This window comes from Ciconia boyciana, chromosome 2, assembly GCF_034638445.1.
Source record: "Ciconia boyciana chromosome 2, ASM3463844v1, whole genome shotgun sequence".
In the NCBI taxonomy this organism is placed as follows: Eukaryota; Metazoa; Chordata; class Aves; order Ciconiiformes; family Ciconiidae; genus Ciconia; species Ciconia boyciana.
In genome coordinates, this window is record NC_132935.1 from 102101052 (window position 1) to 102114959 (window position 13908).

Below are 13908 nucleotides of genomic sequence, written 5' to 3' on the forward strand. Positions count from 1 at the left end.
ATAGCCCAAGATTGTTCTTGTAAGGTTTTCTTCTGAAAGTGTTGACTTCAGAGCTTCCAGGTATTATGAAATGTATTATGATTGACATGAACATGATATTATCAGTGTCTACTTTGGTGTTCCTCTGAAAACTGTAGCTCTTGGAAGAAAACAACTGATAAAGACTGCTTGTTGGTTTTCTCTTCTCTTGCACCTCGCTTTTTAAGTCAGCTTTCTATTTCTGGTGGTTGTGGAAGAAAACCTGGAAATATGAATCAAATGCTGCTTCAAACGCAAAAGTGAGAAAGCAAATTATAAAAAGGAAGAATATTATCTTTTAAGTGTGTTTTTTTTTCAGTTAGTCTCGGGGGGAGGGAGTGTGTTTTAAGTTCAGATTCATTATTTTTAAGTGTGTGTGGCCGCTGCTGCAGGTGTTGAAACATCCCATCCCTTCCCGGGCTATTGGCAGCACTGGCACATGTGCAATGGGTGCCTTACAGACGATGGCACTGGTCACTGCGAGCACAGGTACCAAACTTGGCCGTTTGACAGCGCAGCCACACTGGCTGCTCTTCAGCTGGCTTTCTTCTGCTGTGGTCCTTGAGATCTTGTCATGCCAGCTGGCTCTGGGTGAGCCTCCTCGTGGAGGTGCAGCTGTGGGTTGCAGACTGGTGTGTGCTGGGTGGGCTCGCAGCCCTGGGGTGCGAGGGGGCCTGCTGGCAGCCATCTGCTGGGACCCTTGCAGCCCCTTCTGACCCTGCTGGTGTGCACCATGTTTCACGGACTATTCTGCAATTCCACTGTGATTTTTGACTGAAAAAAAAATTGGTGGTAACACGGGAGGGAAGCAGTACTGGAGGAAATCCTTAGAGGCTTTATGATGATTCATTTTGCTTTGTACATTGACTTAGCATCAGCCTCCCTCAATGAGTCCCCAGCTACAATCTGTTGTTGAATAAATACTCTGTGTCCTGCCATTGGCCGTTGTTCACAGCCAGGAATGAACTTGTGGAAAGGAATGCTGTAAATATAAATTGCTCTTTTTGGGCCACTTTTTCTGGTTAAATCTGAATAAAATAATAATATTGGAACTTAACTCTTCTCCTAAAAAGAGCGTGTCCTATCCGTTTAAAGCTGAACCATTTTGCAGCATATTCCTTCACATTTTTGTTAAAGGTTAACAAAATTGTTTAGACAGTTCTAGTGGCTGCACATCAATCTGCTATAACCAGCTGATTAATGTGACTGATTTCTGCAGCGAATTTCTCTAATCACCTCTTATTTACAAACTGGGATGGTTTTGTTTAAAGCAGCTATGCTGAGTGTTCATCCATCTTAAAAGTTCATTCCTTGACTGAAGTAAGTTTAGGAAACACAAGTCTAATGAACCTCTGTGACAAACGGTGCCCATAAAAGCAGAGGTCATATGCAAAGTCTCTGGTAGTGTTAATCCCTCTTGTCTCCTACAGGTGAAGTAAAAAATATAAATTTTTCTTGAAGCAAAGAGAACGGAAATCATAGTGAGTGTAGGCAAATAAGAGAGAATAATACTCTGAAGCCTGCAAGGAAGCATGCAGGAAGCCAGGAAACTGTGGATTTCCATTATCCAGGCTATTGGCTGACAGCTGGTGATTTGAAATAATCTACAGCTTTTTTTTTTTTTGGGAACTTGTTTAGACCTCGTAGACTTACTCTACTGGGAAATACAGAGGGTTCCCTCTTTAGAAATAAGGTAAAATTATCTAGTCTTTCTTAAAGTGGAGTTAGGCACTGAGACAATGTCTCTGCTGTGATACCTCCCTCACTGATTTGCTACATTTTAAAGTAGCATGTCCGTGCTTTTGCTCTTTCTTAGGAGAAATCCATCAGGATATGCAGATCTCTTCCCAGTTCTACTTTTGCCATGATTTCTGCAAAAATTTGGACTCTGGTGATCAGATTTTATTCAGTCCGTAGAGAAGGCCCATAGGTGAGGGGGACAGATGGGAGGAAAGCTTGGGCTGTGTTTCTACTGGGATCCATTCATGAAAAGAGAATATTACTTAGAGTGGTCTACATCACTGTGTGGGGTAGTAGTCTTTGATACTGAGTCTGTTACAGCAATTGAATATGTCAAGAAATGATGGGAAAAGGTCTGAAGATGCTCATACAATATTCATGCCTGGCTTTAGTGTGCAGGAAGTGGAAAAGGGAGAAGATACAATAATGAATAATGGAAGGACAGCACGAAAAAAAGAAAGTGATAGAAATTATAAGGACATGAATTGGATCAACAGGACAGTTAACAAAAGGTCTGTGCCTAACCTGACAAGGCAATTGGTTGTGGTCAGTTAGAAACAAGGAAAAGGTTTGTACTTAAATACCAGGTTAATAGGATAGAGGAATCTAAAATACTTGTGAAGACAAATGTTGCAGAGGACAATAGATGCATAGCAGAATAATAATCTTGCTGGAAAAGTAGTACTTAGTTGCCATGTTCAGGAAGAACAGAAAGAGAAGGTAGTAGGCTGTCCATGAGTGCTAACAATGTGAAAGAGCATAAAAAAAAAAGAAAACCAAAACACACAAAACCCCAAAAAACACAACAGGAAAGGACATACTGAACAAAAGAGTATCTGTTCTGGTTTTAGCAGCTAGTGGTGAGATCATAGAAGAGCTAGACATAGGAAGTAACTTCAGATCAAGTGATCAGGAATTGATTTAATTAAAATGAAGGGAGGATTAAAAGTGTGTCCTTAATTAAAAATTGTCTTTGAAAGATAGCAAACTTGAGTTTGTCAAACTGCTAGCAAGGCAAGTCAGCTGCAGTGGAGAGCTCAGGGACCTGAATAGTGCAGAAATTGGAAGTTTTTGCAAGTACTCCAGCAGTCTGGGTTTTGTGTTCCAAGGAAGGAGAAAAAGTTATCAGGAAAGGGTGAAAGGTAGAGTTGCCAGAATTCAGGCTGAACGGAAGCTAGCAAGTAATGTTTAGACACATAGAAAAAGGACACTGAGCTGTATAAGTAACTTCTGAACAGCAGGAGGGCTACTATGTAGTGGTGCTGCTTATGCAGGAATTAAGCATAATTTAGATGTGGCCTCAGTGTAAAAAAACAAACAAAACAAACCCAACCCACCGCCCTTCCCCCCCAAAGAAACCCTAGTGGTGACCATCAGGAGAGAAAATCTGAATGTGATGGAAGCAAAGCTTCCACATTCAAAGCAGTGCTCCTGAATTGCATAGAAATAGCTAACCTTTGTAACTGCTCACTCAGAAATTGAAGGTATGACTGCAAGCATTTTTAGCAAATCCTTCAACACCCACTGTCCGTCTCTGGGCTCTATGCTTTGTGCTTAATTGTGTCAGCTATCTGGAACAGGAGCAGTTTTGTGTTGTCACACTGCTTGGTGTTGTGGTTCTTGAGGATCGTTATGTCAACTCAGGAATGTTTAACGTATATAAACTTTAGGAAAAAGTTAAAGAAGAGGGTGTGAAAAGAACATTAAATGTGATGCCATGTTAGGAAACTACTTGAAGGGTTTATTTGGGGGTTTTCTGACTGAACAGAGAAGGGAAGATGAGTTCAGCAGTTGTACCTTTTATGCCCTGGCAGAAGGCAGTGTCATTTTTTGGACACTCAAGGGGAGAATGTTGTCAGACTGGTTAGGATAAAGTACAGAGTGAGAGATTTAAGCTGCTGAGACTGGAAGAAAGGGGCTGAAAGGGAGCGGCTGAACTTGATACTCAGAAGGAGAGAAGAAAATGTCCCATGTGACTTTGAATTTGCTGTTGTAAGCATTGAAATCCCAGTGTTGGCATCAGTTGTGGGGAGAGGAGGAAGTTTTGTAGAGAAGGCATTTAGTATTAGTGCAAGTTAATTTCTGTTGGTGACAAAACGTAAAACTTGAAGATTTGGGAGGTAAAATGAGGCATGTGTATAAGTGCAAAGGAGATGGCTTAGAAGGGGAAAAAGATGTGTCTGACAACATGGTTTCATGAGCTGCATGATCTGACCTAAGGCTCCTGGCCTATACCCCTCTCCCTGGCCCTCACCACACATTCCTGACATCGCCTTCATGTCAGATCACCTCAGACTGCTTCGGCAATCTTGAAATGGCATCTGAACCATCAACGCAGAAGTGAGTTCTAAAGTCATGAGCTAAAGAGATCACCCAAATGTGTTGAACTGAGAAGAGCAGCATGCCAGTGGCAGAGCTTTCAGGACTGCCCATTGATACAGTGGGCTGCCCAGAACAGTGAATAATCATTGACAGGAAAAATAGTGACTGATTTGAAACCTTAATGAGGATGACATGTCAGAGTAAGGAGGATGGTCAGCAGCATCAAAAGAACCAGAAGGGCTGAGCAGGAGGGGGATAGATTTGCCTGGGAAGAGATCCTGAATGACCCTGGTGAGAGCACTTTCATTCAGAAGGAAACAGTACAAGCTGGGCTGGACATGATCCAGTGTAGAGTTGGAAGAGAGGAAGTGAGTGCACTGGCTTCAGGCTATGCTTGCGACAAGTTTATAGATAAGGGAAAGGAGGAAAGCAGTAACTGCTGAAATAGGTAGGGCTGTTGTCTTGTGGATAGTGGAAAGCGGGGACAGAGTGAGAAGACAGAGGGGTAAGTGAGGACTAAGCTTGGCTGAAACAGAAATGTGCAGTTGAAGACAAACGGAAGAGGTTAAAGAATTTCAGATGAAGAAAGGTAAATAGTCTGTAGGCTCTGTATGGTGATATATTAGCAAACTAGGGGTGTTTTGGTAGGAATTTGCAAAGACCAATGAGAGAATTCAGCTGGAAAAAACGAGCAGCTTCATGCTTAATGAAAAAGAAATCAGCCAAATGAACTTTTTTCAGTTAGTTGTAACTGATGTGAAGCAGCAGTGTGCTGCTGCTTTCCTTCTCCTCTTTCCACCCCCATGGCCTCAGCAGACAGCAGGACATGGTGCCGACGTGTGCTGGTGTTACGGTGGCTGCTACAGAGCTTGCTTGGCTCTGGAAGGAGAGCGCTGCATCCAGACTTCAGGGGCTGCACAGCCTAATTGTCTGGCTCTGGTCCAGCTGCTGATTGACCCAATAAACTCTAATGAATCTGGATTCCTGCAGTCTGATTTGCTTCCTCTCCCTGTTATGTGCCTTTCTCAGTCCATGAAGAGCCGAAACCTGAGTGCTGGCTTTGACAAAGGGAGTTAGAGAGGGGGGAAGGAGGGGAAGAAAAGGCAGATAACAGCCGAATGCAATCAGTGTTTTATTACCATCCTCAGGAAGTGGGAATGGCTTTAAAAAAAAAAAAGAAAAAGAGTAGGTTGGAGCAAGGAAAGTTAATTATGGTGAGGTTATTTGACAGGAAATTACAAAACACAAACAGACAGAAGAAACACATTTTAAAACAGGGTAGGAAATCTCAAGTTACTTCACTGTGTATATTCAAAACCCCCAAAGCAAAGGCTGAAAATAGCAGTTTAAACAAAAGCTATCTTATCTGATAAAGGCATTTCAAGCACAAAAGGAAATTTATATATTGGGTTGACAGTCTTAAAATAAACTGATTGTCTTGATAACACCATAGATTTAATTGTGGGAAAAAATTGGGTTCATTTGTATGACCTGCAGACACAGTAAATTCCCATGTAAATTAATTCCTTTTTCTTTCTTTGTACATTTCTTGTCTTCTAAGCAGTGTTTATCAGTGTTTTCCAGAAATTGTAAAGGTAGATTTATGCATGTAGGATGAGACTGATAAATATGTGCATATTTTAAAGACTTCCATGCAGACCAGATACGATTCATTTCCTATGCTACTGTATGGAAGCATTTTAATGGTACTTCAGCAAGTACCATTCAGATTCAGAAAGATTTTGGCAGAAATACATTATTTTGGGAGGAGGGTAGAATTTCCAGTACTAGTGATAAGAATTATAATTTTATTCATTTCATTGTTAGTATACTTGTGATATGCTCTTGAATACTTGGTGTGTCTTTTCACTTTGTGTGGAAAGGAAACTATTCTGTTACCACATCACCTTTATCCTGAGTCTGTAAAGCATTTACGAGTGTGAGGAGAGTGGAACTTGCTTGCTAGCATGGTTCTCTTGTAGCCCTGCTGTAGGTACCCAAGCTGCAACAAACAGCAAGGAGGACCTTTCTGGTACCTGGACTGTTACCGAGTCTTTTGTTACGAACAATTTATCTTCAAAGAAAGGTGCTGATTTTTTTTTTTTTTGGAAGCAAATGCTGCTCAACTGCCAGTATTCTCCTTACCATTTTTCTTTGAAGTTTACTGCTGAGATTTTGAATAAACATTGCATCCATATAGATATGTGTCCTTATAGTGAGATAGGATATGTATTATAGGGTTGGTACAATTTCATTTGCTGAGAGGGAGGGAGCAAGGAGAAGGGGAGGAAATAACTCAGTCGTGCAAATTATATATTAGATTATCTCTGTTCAGATCAAAGACTTAGAACAATGTGGGGCAAATATCTTGCTTTTGGGTGAAGCAGTAACAAGAAGCATTAAGAGGCTTATAGGTACACCTGCCTGGCTGCTGCAACTTGGAACTTCATGTTCCTCCCCTCTTCTTGCTCATCAGGCTGCATATCTAACAGTGTATTACAGTGCGGCAGGCACATCTGCGACTCTGTGCCTTGTCATACCTGCTCAGTCCTGGGAGACATGTAAGTTTGGGTGGTTTTTCCCCAATTAATTTGTCCACTGTGCCTGTAACTCCCTATTGCTAACACTGTTGAGCCTTCATAATCTATGAACACAGCAAAATAGTCTGGTAGGAGTGTGCTCGCTTACTGAGTGTTATATTGGAAGTTAGTGGTAGGTAATGCTTCTCCTTGGCTGAGGTGCAACATGGCATCCTTATGGCTAAGTTGGTAAGTGGCTGTTTTCATCTGCACTCAAATCTTTCCCTTTTATAGGTGGTCCAGGTGTGCCTGGAGATCTCTTGGAGACCAGAGTGCTCAGAATTATCTGACCTCATGAGGCTCAGAGAGTAGCACGGAAGTATAGCACAAAGATGAGTTCTCATCAGCTTGCATTGAGGAACACAAGACTACAAGGCCTGGTAGCGTCCTATTGCTGGAAAATCTTGCTAGGAGTCCTGTAAAACTGTCAAGATCTGATGGGTCCCTAAGGGTTTTTGCTCTATTTAACAAAGAAATATCAGTTGTCAACAGACCATGAGGATTGGGTTGCAATATAAATATTCTGAACTTGTGATTGCTGGCTTTTGCACTCAAAATAAATAGAAGTGACACCTGTGCAGGAAAGAAGCTGATCTTTTTTCTATTGATTTATGTCTTATTTAAATGACCTTCTACTTTAACAGGATTTCATAACTCAACTGGGGGACTTCATGAAGGAAAGTTGTGGGAGGAAAGTAGCTTCCTCCTTAAAAGGGGAGAGTGTTGATGTCAATATGAATCACTAATCTAAAACAGCAAGTATTTAAAAAATAAAAAAAAAGAAGAAAAAAAAGGAAGAAATTGAAAGCAAATAAAATAAGAAATGGAGCTAAAACATCTTTCAAAAATGCACGTGTTAAGGCTATGGAAAAACTGGGAATAGAATCAATCATTCTTGACTGACTCAATTTTTGCTGTTGGGTTTTGTTTTGTTTTTTTTTTCTGAAACCCTCTACAGTTACTCCCTGATACAATTCTGAAATGTAGATGTGATACTGTTGTATAAAGAGATCAGTAGAATGTAGCGTCCTATAGTCAGCTCTCCGGAATGCTGTTGCAAGTATTGGGAACTTGTGTTTTTCCCATCTGTTTTTTCAGCAATGATCAATACAAACTGACATAGCTGAGAGAAGATTGTCTTAGGGTTAAATAGAATGCTTCAAAATTAGCATCTCTGAAGAACCCCAAGATAATTTTTTTAAAAAAAGTCAGCTGTCACTATGAAGTATCTTATAATTTACTTCCCTTTTTCTTTTTAAAATTGAGACGTGTATGAATGAGATTTAAGGAGATGCCTGCATCACAGGTGATCATAATGATACATCACTTTGATTCTGTCTTACTGCTATTTTATAGCTATTTTACATATGCTGAAAATGGAAAATTAAGTTCTGGAGATGCACAATTATGGCCTTATAACAATCCTTAACACAGGCTAATCCTGTGACTAGGTAGCAAGCATGTCCTTTTCTGAATATGCATTAATGTAGCTTTAACTTCTTAGCTAAAATAAAAAGAAGTAGCCAAAGTTAGGGCACACAACTGTTTTGAAAGTTTGCTTTAACAGTTTTACTGTTTTCACCTTCATAATGATGATAAAATAGATGAACTCATTTTTTTGAAATAAGAAAACACTATTTTACATTAAACTGAAAAGTGGGGAGACTACTTTGGGAAAATTCTGTTTGCTGATTTTGAAAGGTGTGTACATGAAGCTCATTGTGACTACTGGAAGTAAATAAAAGCTAGGTCAAGAAATACAGAGTTAGTCTTGTCTCCTGGCTTTGATTATATGAGTTACTTAAGTCTGTGCCATCAAGCATGTTTTCCTGGTGACAGAACAGAGACTCTGCATGTAGGTGACTGACTTGAGATAAGAGCAAACTGATGAGAGCCAGGGTAAGGACCCAGCTCCCCTGACCGTGTTGTTCGTGCCTAATCCACTGAGAAGTGCTCCAACCAAGAAAGGTGCTTCTACAGGGCTGAAAGACCTAGCAGTTGGGGTTTGGGATTTTTAGGTCTCTTCAGCATTCTAAAATAGGGCTCATTTATTTAACTTGTGTCCCTGCATCTTCGAAACTCCACTGTGGGTAAAGTCTGAACTAATTAACCAGTAACAGATGTAAACCACATTCATATCCAAACCATATGTTATCCTTGTAGTTTATCTATACTTGTTTCCTTTGAAAACAATGAAGGCTGAAAGTATATTTTGCATGTATATGGTTTTAGTTTTGCAACTTTTTTATGGTTTCCAAATATAGACAGTAGTGCAGTTTGATTCAAGGTGTTTTGAATAGAGTACCTGGCATATTTCCAGCTTCTTTCTAATCAGTCACTGGCTGGCTTTTTTAAACATTTAATTTAAAATATGAAGTGAGTATTTTGCAGAAGCGCTTAATACAGCTTCAGTCTAGGACTGGAGTATCTAGAGATTGGGTGATATTTGTGATCTTTGCTCCTGGAGAAGAAGAATTCTGTGAAATCTTGTTACTCCTTGTTACAAAAAGCAAAGTGTCTTTTGAGCACTTCCAGTTTTAGGGAGAGGGGAGGAAAAAAGGTTGACAATGAGATTGAATTTTCTTTTGAAGCTTCAGGAGAGACAAGATTAAAAAAATGCATAAATGTGTTTTTAAAAAAATGCAAGATTTTCAGACCAATCTCATTCCTATTTTGTTGGTGTGGCTTGAATGTTCATTGATTAGCAGTGTTACTACACATTCACAATAACCAAAAGGTTCTTCCTCCAGGGGTTTACACAGTAGGGCCACAGTCTTGCAACTTGTGACGGGACAGGGAGGTGTTTTTCTCTTATTGTGAGGCAATTAATTTTATTTATTGTGCAAGGCAGACATACTTCTAAAAGTCTCCTTTTTATTCCCTTCCCTACTTCATGTGAAAGCTCTGCAGTTTGGCCTGAGGGAAATAGGCTACAAAGCAAGGTATCAAATTTTGCAGCCGTTCCTATAGCATGTTGGTGTTGCTCCTTGAACCCAGTCTGAGGGAGCCATTAGAGTGATCTAGCATCTGAAGAGGGGAAGAGTAAAGTTTCTGTAGCACCCAATCTCTAATAGCCATGGGACCTATGCTCCATGTTAAAACACAGCTTCACAAGTGTTGTGTTCAAACTTAAGCATTATTAAGATATATATTTACATAATATTATGTAAGAGTTTTCCAAGTAGTTTATAAAAAATCATCAGATATTACTTACAATATTTTAACTGCCTATAACTTTTTTCAATTAATAGCCCAGTATAGAAATTGTTTTCTTATGGATCAGTTTAAATGGAAAAGTAGAAAATAAATATTCTAATGTTTTTTTCAAATACAGATTTTAATTGAAGTAGATACAAAGAAAAGATACAATCCCACTAAACACAAGCTGATTTGTGTTATATGATGGTATAACATAAACCATAGCCTAAACAACATAGGCATATAGAACTCATATTCAAGGGGGGGGGGGAATATATATAATGTTTTAAATGGGATGAATGCTATTGTCAGGGTAAGACTATGTTAGAAAATGATTTTTTAATGCTGAATACCAGTGCATAGTAGAACAATGAACTATCCTCAGTATTTACAAAATTATGAATTATCCCAGCATACCAGATACTTGACTTCTTTTAAGCAATCTTCTTTTGTGTACAAATGTGATGCAGGTGGCCATGAAGTAACACCAAATGCATATTTCAGCACAAACGTGAACAATTTTTACATGACTTATAGGTATCAAATGCCTGTGCTGCAGACTTTGTCTGAATGTACTAAACTGGTTGGTGTTTCATAGACAGCTACAGTGGAACTTGTATTTGCTAACGTGCTTTTTGTCTGTGCCCTTTTTTGTTCCAGTTAAAACTACCTACTGGTGACCCTTGTGTTACCAGCTTACACTCTGAGTCGAGGACTGCTTCACCTTTTTCTTCTCTCTCAAGCTTAAGCACAGGCTTTAGTCTTTGGGATCTTAGTCTTATCATAAAAACTCTCAACTAATTTTTGCTGCTTTAGCTTCCACATTGTTCTTCTGGGTGGGAGATGCTCAGACCTGGGTTTCTTCCTGAGTTTGCTCATAGGTAATGCATGCTAATTTTACTCTGCTTTTGAAACAGTCAAATGTAAAAAGCAAATAGTGTTTGAAATATCCTCACAGTCTCCTAAGAAGCCTGAAGCTTGTAGAGGGGTCAGACTTGTGTGTTATATTAAAATCAGGCTGAGCTGAATTTTTGAGATAAGTTTATTTCCCCAAGCAAATATTCTTTTTCTGATCTACTTAAGTCAAAGTGTCTTTTAGTTTAGTGTAATATGCAATGAGAAGAAACTGGATAGAACATTATATACGAAGACACAGCTCCTATGAGTGATATGAATTATTAAGACTTGAACATGAGCTGAAGTCCTTAGCAGAAAGGACCATGTGGGAGTTTCTCTTCCACGCAGTCTCTTCTCCAGCAGGTTTGGCATCAGTCTGATGGCTGGCCTGTAAGCTCAACAGTAGTTAGCATTTTAAACCCAACCTCTTTAAAACCAGTGACTGATAGAAATTGAAGCACTGGAGTCAAGCAAATGACAACAAATAAAGGCCAGGAGACCGGCTTATGTGACTCCCTGCTCAATTCCTTACAACCTCTTCTCCTAGGCATTCTGCCTACCCACAGGGGAAAACACCTCCTGCCAGACCATGATTCAGGCTTATCTCATACATACATCCACTGGCACTGTCAGCTATATAACCAACACTCCAGGCAGTTTCAAGAGTCTTCCTCAGACAGCCACAAAACCAAAGCAGCCTGTTTCTGGTGTAGCAGCGCCTTGGGAATGAGAAAGGAAGACTGAGCTTTACTGTACCACCGCTGTTAGCGACAACCCCCGTTTTCCTGAATGATGAGTATGGGGAGTCCTGCAAAGACCAGAGGAGCATCTGAGTTTGCAACCAACACAAGGGGATTGCTGAATTCAGGGGGGGCTTTCCCAGACTGCCTGGAAAGCCATGAAGAAAAACTGGCATCAATGAATGAAAGATGCTGCAAGTCTGAGTATAGGACAGACTTGCTTGTCCTTACTGTATAATTTGAATTGGGTTGCAGCAACAGAATCACATTTTTGAAGGCATGGAGGAAGGCATCTTCAATAACATGTTCACAGTCTGTAAGAGACCTTTTGCAGAACTGGGAACAGATTCTGGGTCACTTCCGAAAAGTAGATCAGTGTTGGACTATAACGAGCAGCCTGTTTGGTTACAGCTGCCGAACACAACATGTGTGCTGCCCTGCATATGGTAAGGCTATATCCAGCTGTATTTCTCATGGAAATACTGTGGATATTGGAATGGAAGCAGAAACCCCTTTATTTTTGTAGTACAGTAATTCTGAAAGGATTTTTTCCACCACAGCAGCTCTGTCTCCATGCCTGCCCCTTAGGAAAGTTTAACACAGTTTGGAACTGTTTTCATTTGTAGTCAAGAAAGTCAAACCCTGTGTAAGGATAGCCTTCCAATAAGTGGCTAAGAAAGATGCCAGACAGTCTGTATGTACGATTTTGGCAGGTTTAGACACTGGGGAAAGGATCAAACTGTGGAAGAAGTTGTCATAATAGAAACTGCATAAATACATACAACTAGCAGGTAGAGGTTTTAAATTATTTTTAAATGAGGTCAGATGTATTTGAGTGAATTACATCTAACAGGGAAAGATTAAAGGTGGTCCCCATTGCTTAAACACACACAGTCCCAAGCCTTTTTTAATCTCTGATGGCATGCTCTCTTGGCACACACCCCTCTCTGTGGTGAGGAGGGTCCCTGGAGCATGCTCCCCTTCAGCCACCTACTGTTGCTTTGTGTTCTGCCCTTTCTGAGATCTTTCCCACTTGGTCTGAGGTGTGAAACGAACACATGGTGGTACTTCTTACTTTCACTGCACCAGCTCACCTAGCCGAGGAAGATGAGACACACAAACCAAGAAATCTTAGCGGTGTACTGGTGGTGGAGACAGCAAATCATAGAATCATTTAGGTTGGAAAAGACCCTTAATATCATTGAGTCCAACCATTAACCTAACACTACCACGTCCACCACTAAACCATGTCTATAAGCACCACATCTACAGGTCTTTTAAATACCTCCAGGGATGGCAACTCAACCACTTCCCTGCACAGCTTGTTCCAGTGCTTGACAACCCTTTCGGTGAAGAATTTTTTCCTAATATCCAATCTAAACCTCCCCTGGCACAATTTGAGGCCATTTCTTCTTGTCCTATCACTTGTTACTTGGGAAAAGACACTGACTCCTACCTCGTTACTCCTTTCAGGTAGTTGTAGGGAGCAATAAGGTCTCCCCTCAGCCTCCGCTTCTCCAGGCTAAACAACCCCAGTTCCCTCAGCCGCTCCTCACAAGGCTTGTGCTCTAGACCCTTCACCAGCTTTCTTGTCCTTCTTTGGACACGCTCCAGCACCTCAATGTCTTCCTTGTAGTGAGGGGCCCAAAACTGAACACAGTATTCAAGGTGTGGCCTCACCAGTGCTAAGTACAGGGAGACAATCACTTCCCTCCTTCTGCTGGCCACACTATTTCTAATACAAGCCAGTATGCTATTGGCCTTCTTGGCCACCTGGGCACACTGCCAGGTCATATTCAGCTGGCTGTTGACCAGCACCCCCAGGTCCTTTTCTGCCAGGCAGCTTTCCAGCCACTCTTCCCCAAGCCTGTAGCGTTGCATGGGGTTGTTGTGACCCAGGTGCAGGACCTTGCACTTGGCCTTGTTGAACCTCATACAATTGGCCTTGGCCCATCGATCCAGCCTGTCCAGGTCCCTCTGTAGAGCCTTCCTACGCTCAAGCAGATCAACACTCCCGCACAACTTGGGAGTGTTGATCTGCAAACTTACTGAGGGTGCACTTGATCCCCTCATCCAGATCATTGATAAAGATATTAAACAGAACTGGCCCCAGTACTGAGCCCTGGGGAACACCACTTGTGGCCGACTGCCAAGTGGATTTAACTCCGTTTACCACCACTCCAGCCAGTTTTTTACCCAGCAAAGAGTACACCTGTCCAAGCCATGAGCAGCCAGTTTCTCTAGGAGAATGCTGTGGGAAATGGTGTCAAAGGCTTTACTAAAGTCTAGGTAGACAACATCCACAGCCTTTCCCTCATCCACTAAGTGGTTCACCTGGTCATAGAAGGAGATGAGGTTAGTCAAGCAAGACCTGCCTTTCATGAACCCATGCTGGCTGGGCCTGATCACCTGGT

General features: G+C 41.1%; 1 long non-coding RNA gene across 7 annotated transcripts in view; it reads left to right on the forward strand.

The window, feature by feature from the left end:
- Positions 1-13908, forward strand: part of LOC140648038 (uncharacterized) — a 265166-nt gene that overhangs the window by 148479 nt on the left and 102779 nt on the right. The gene's annotated exons all lie outside the window — the stretch shown is intronic.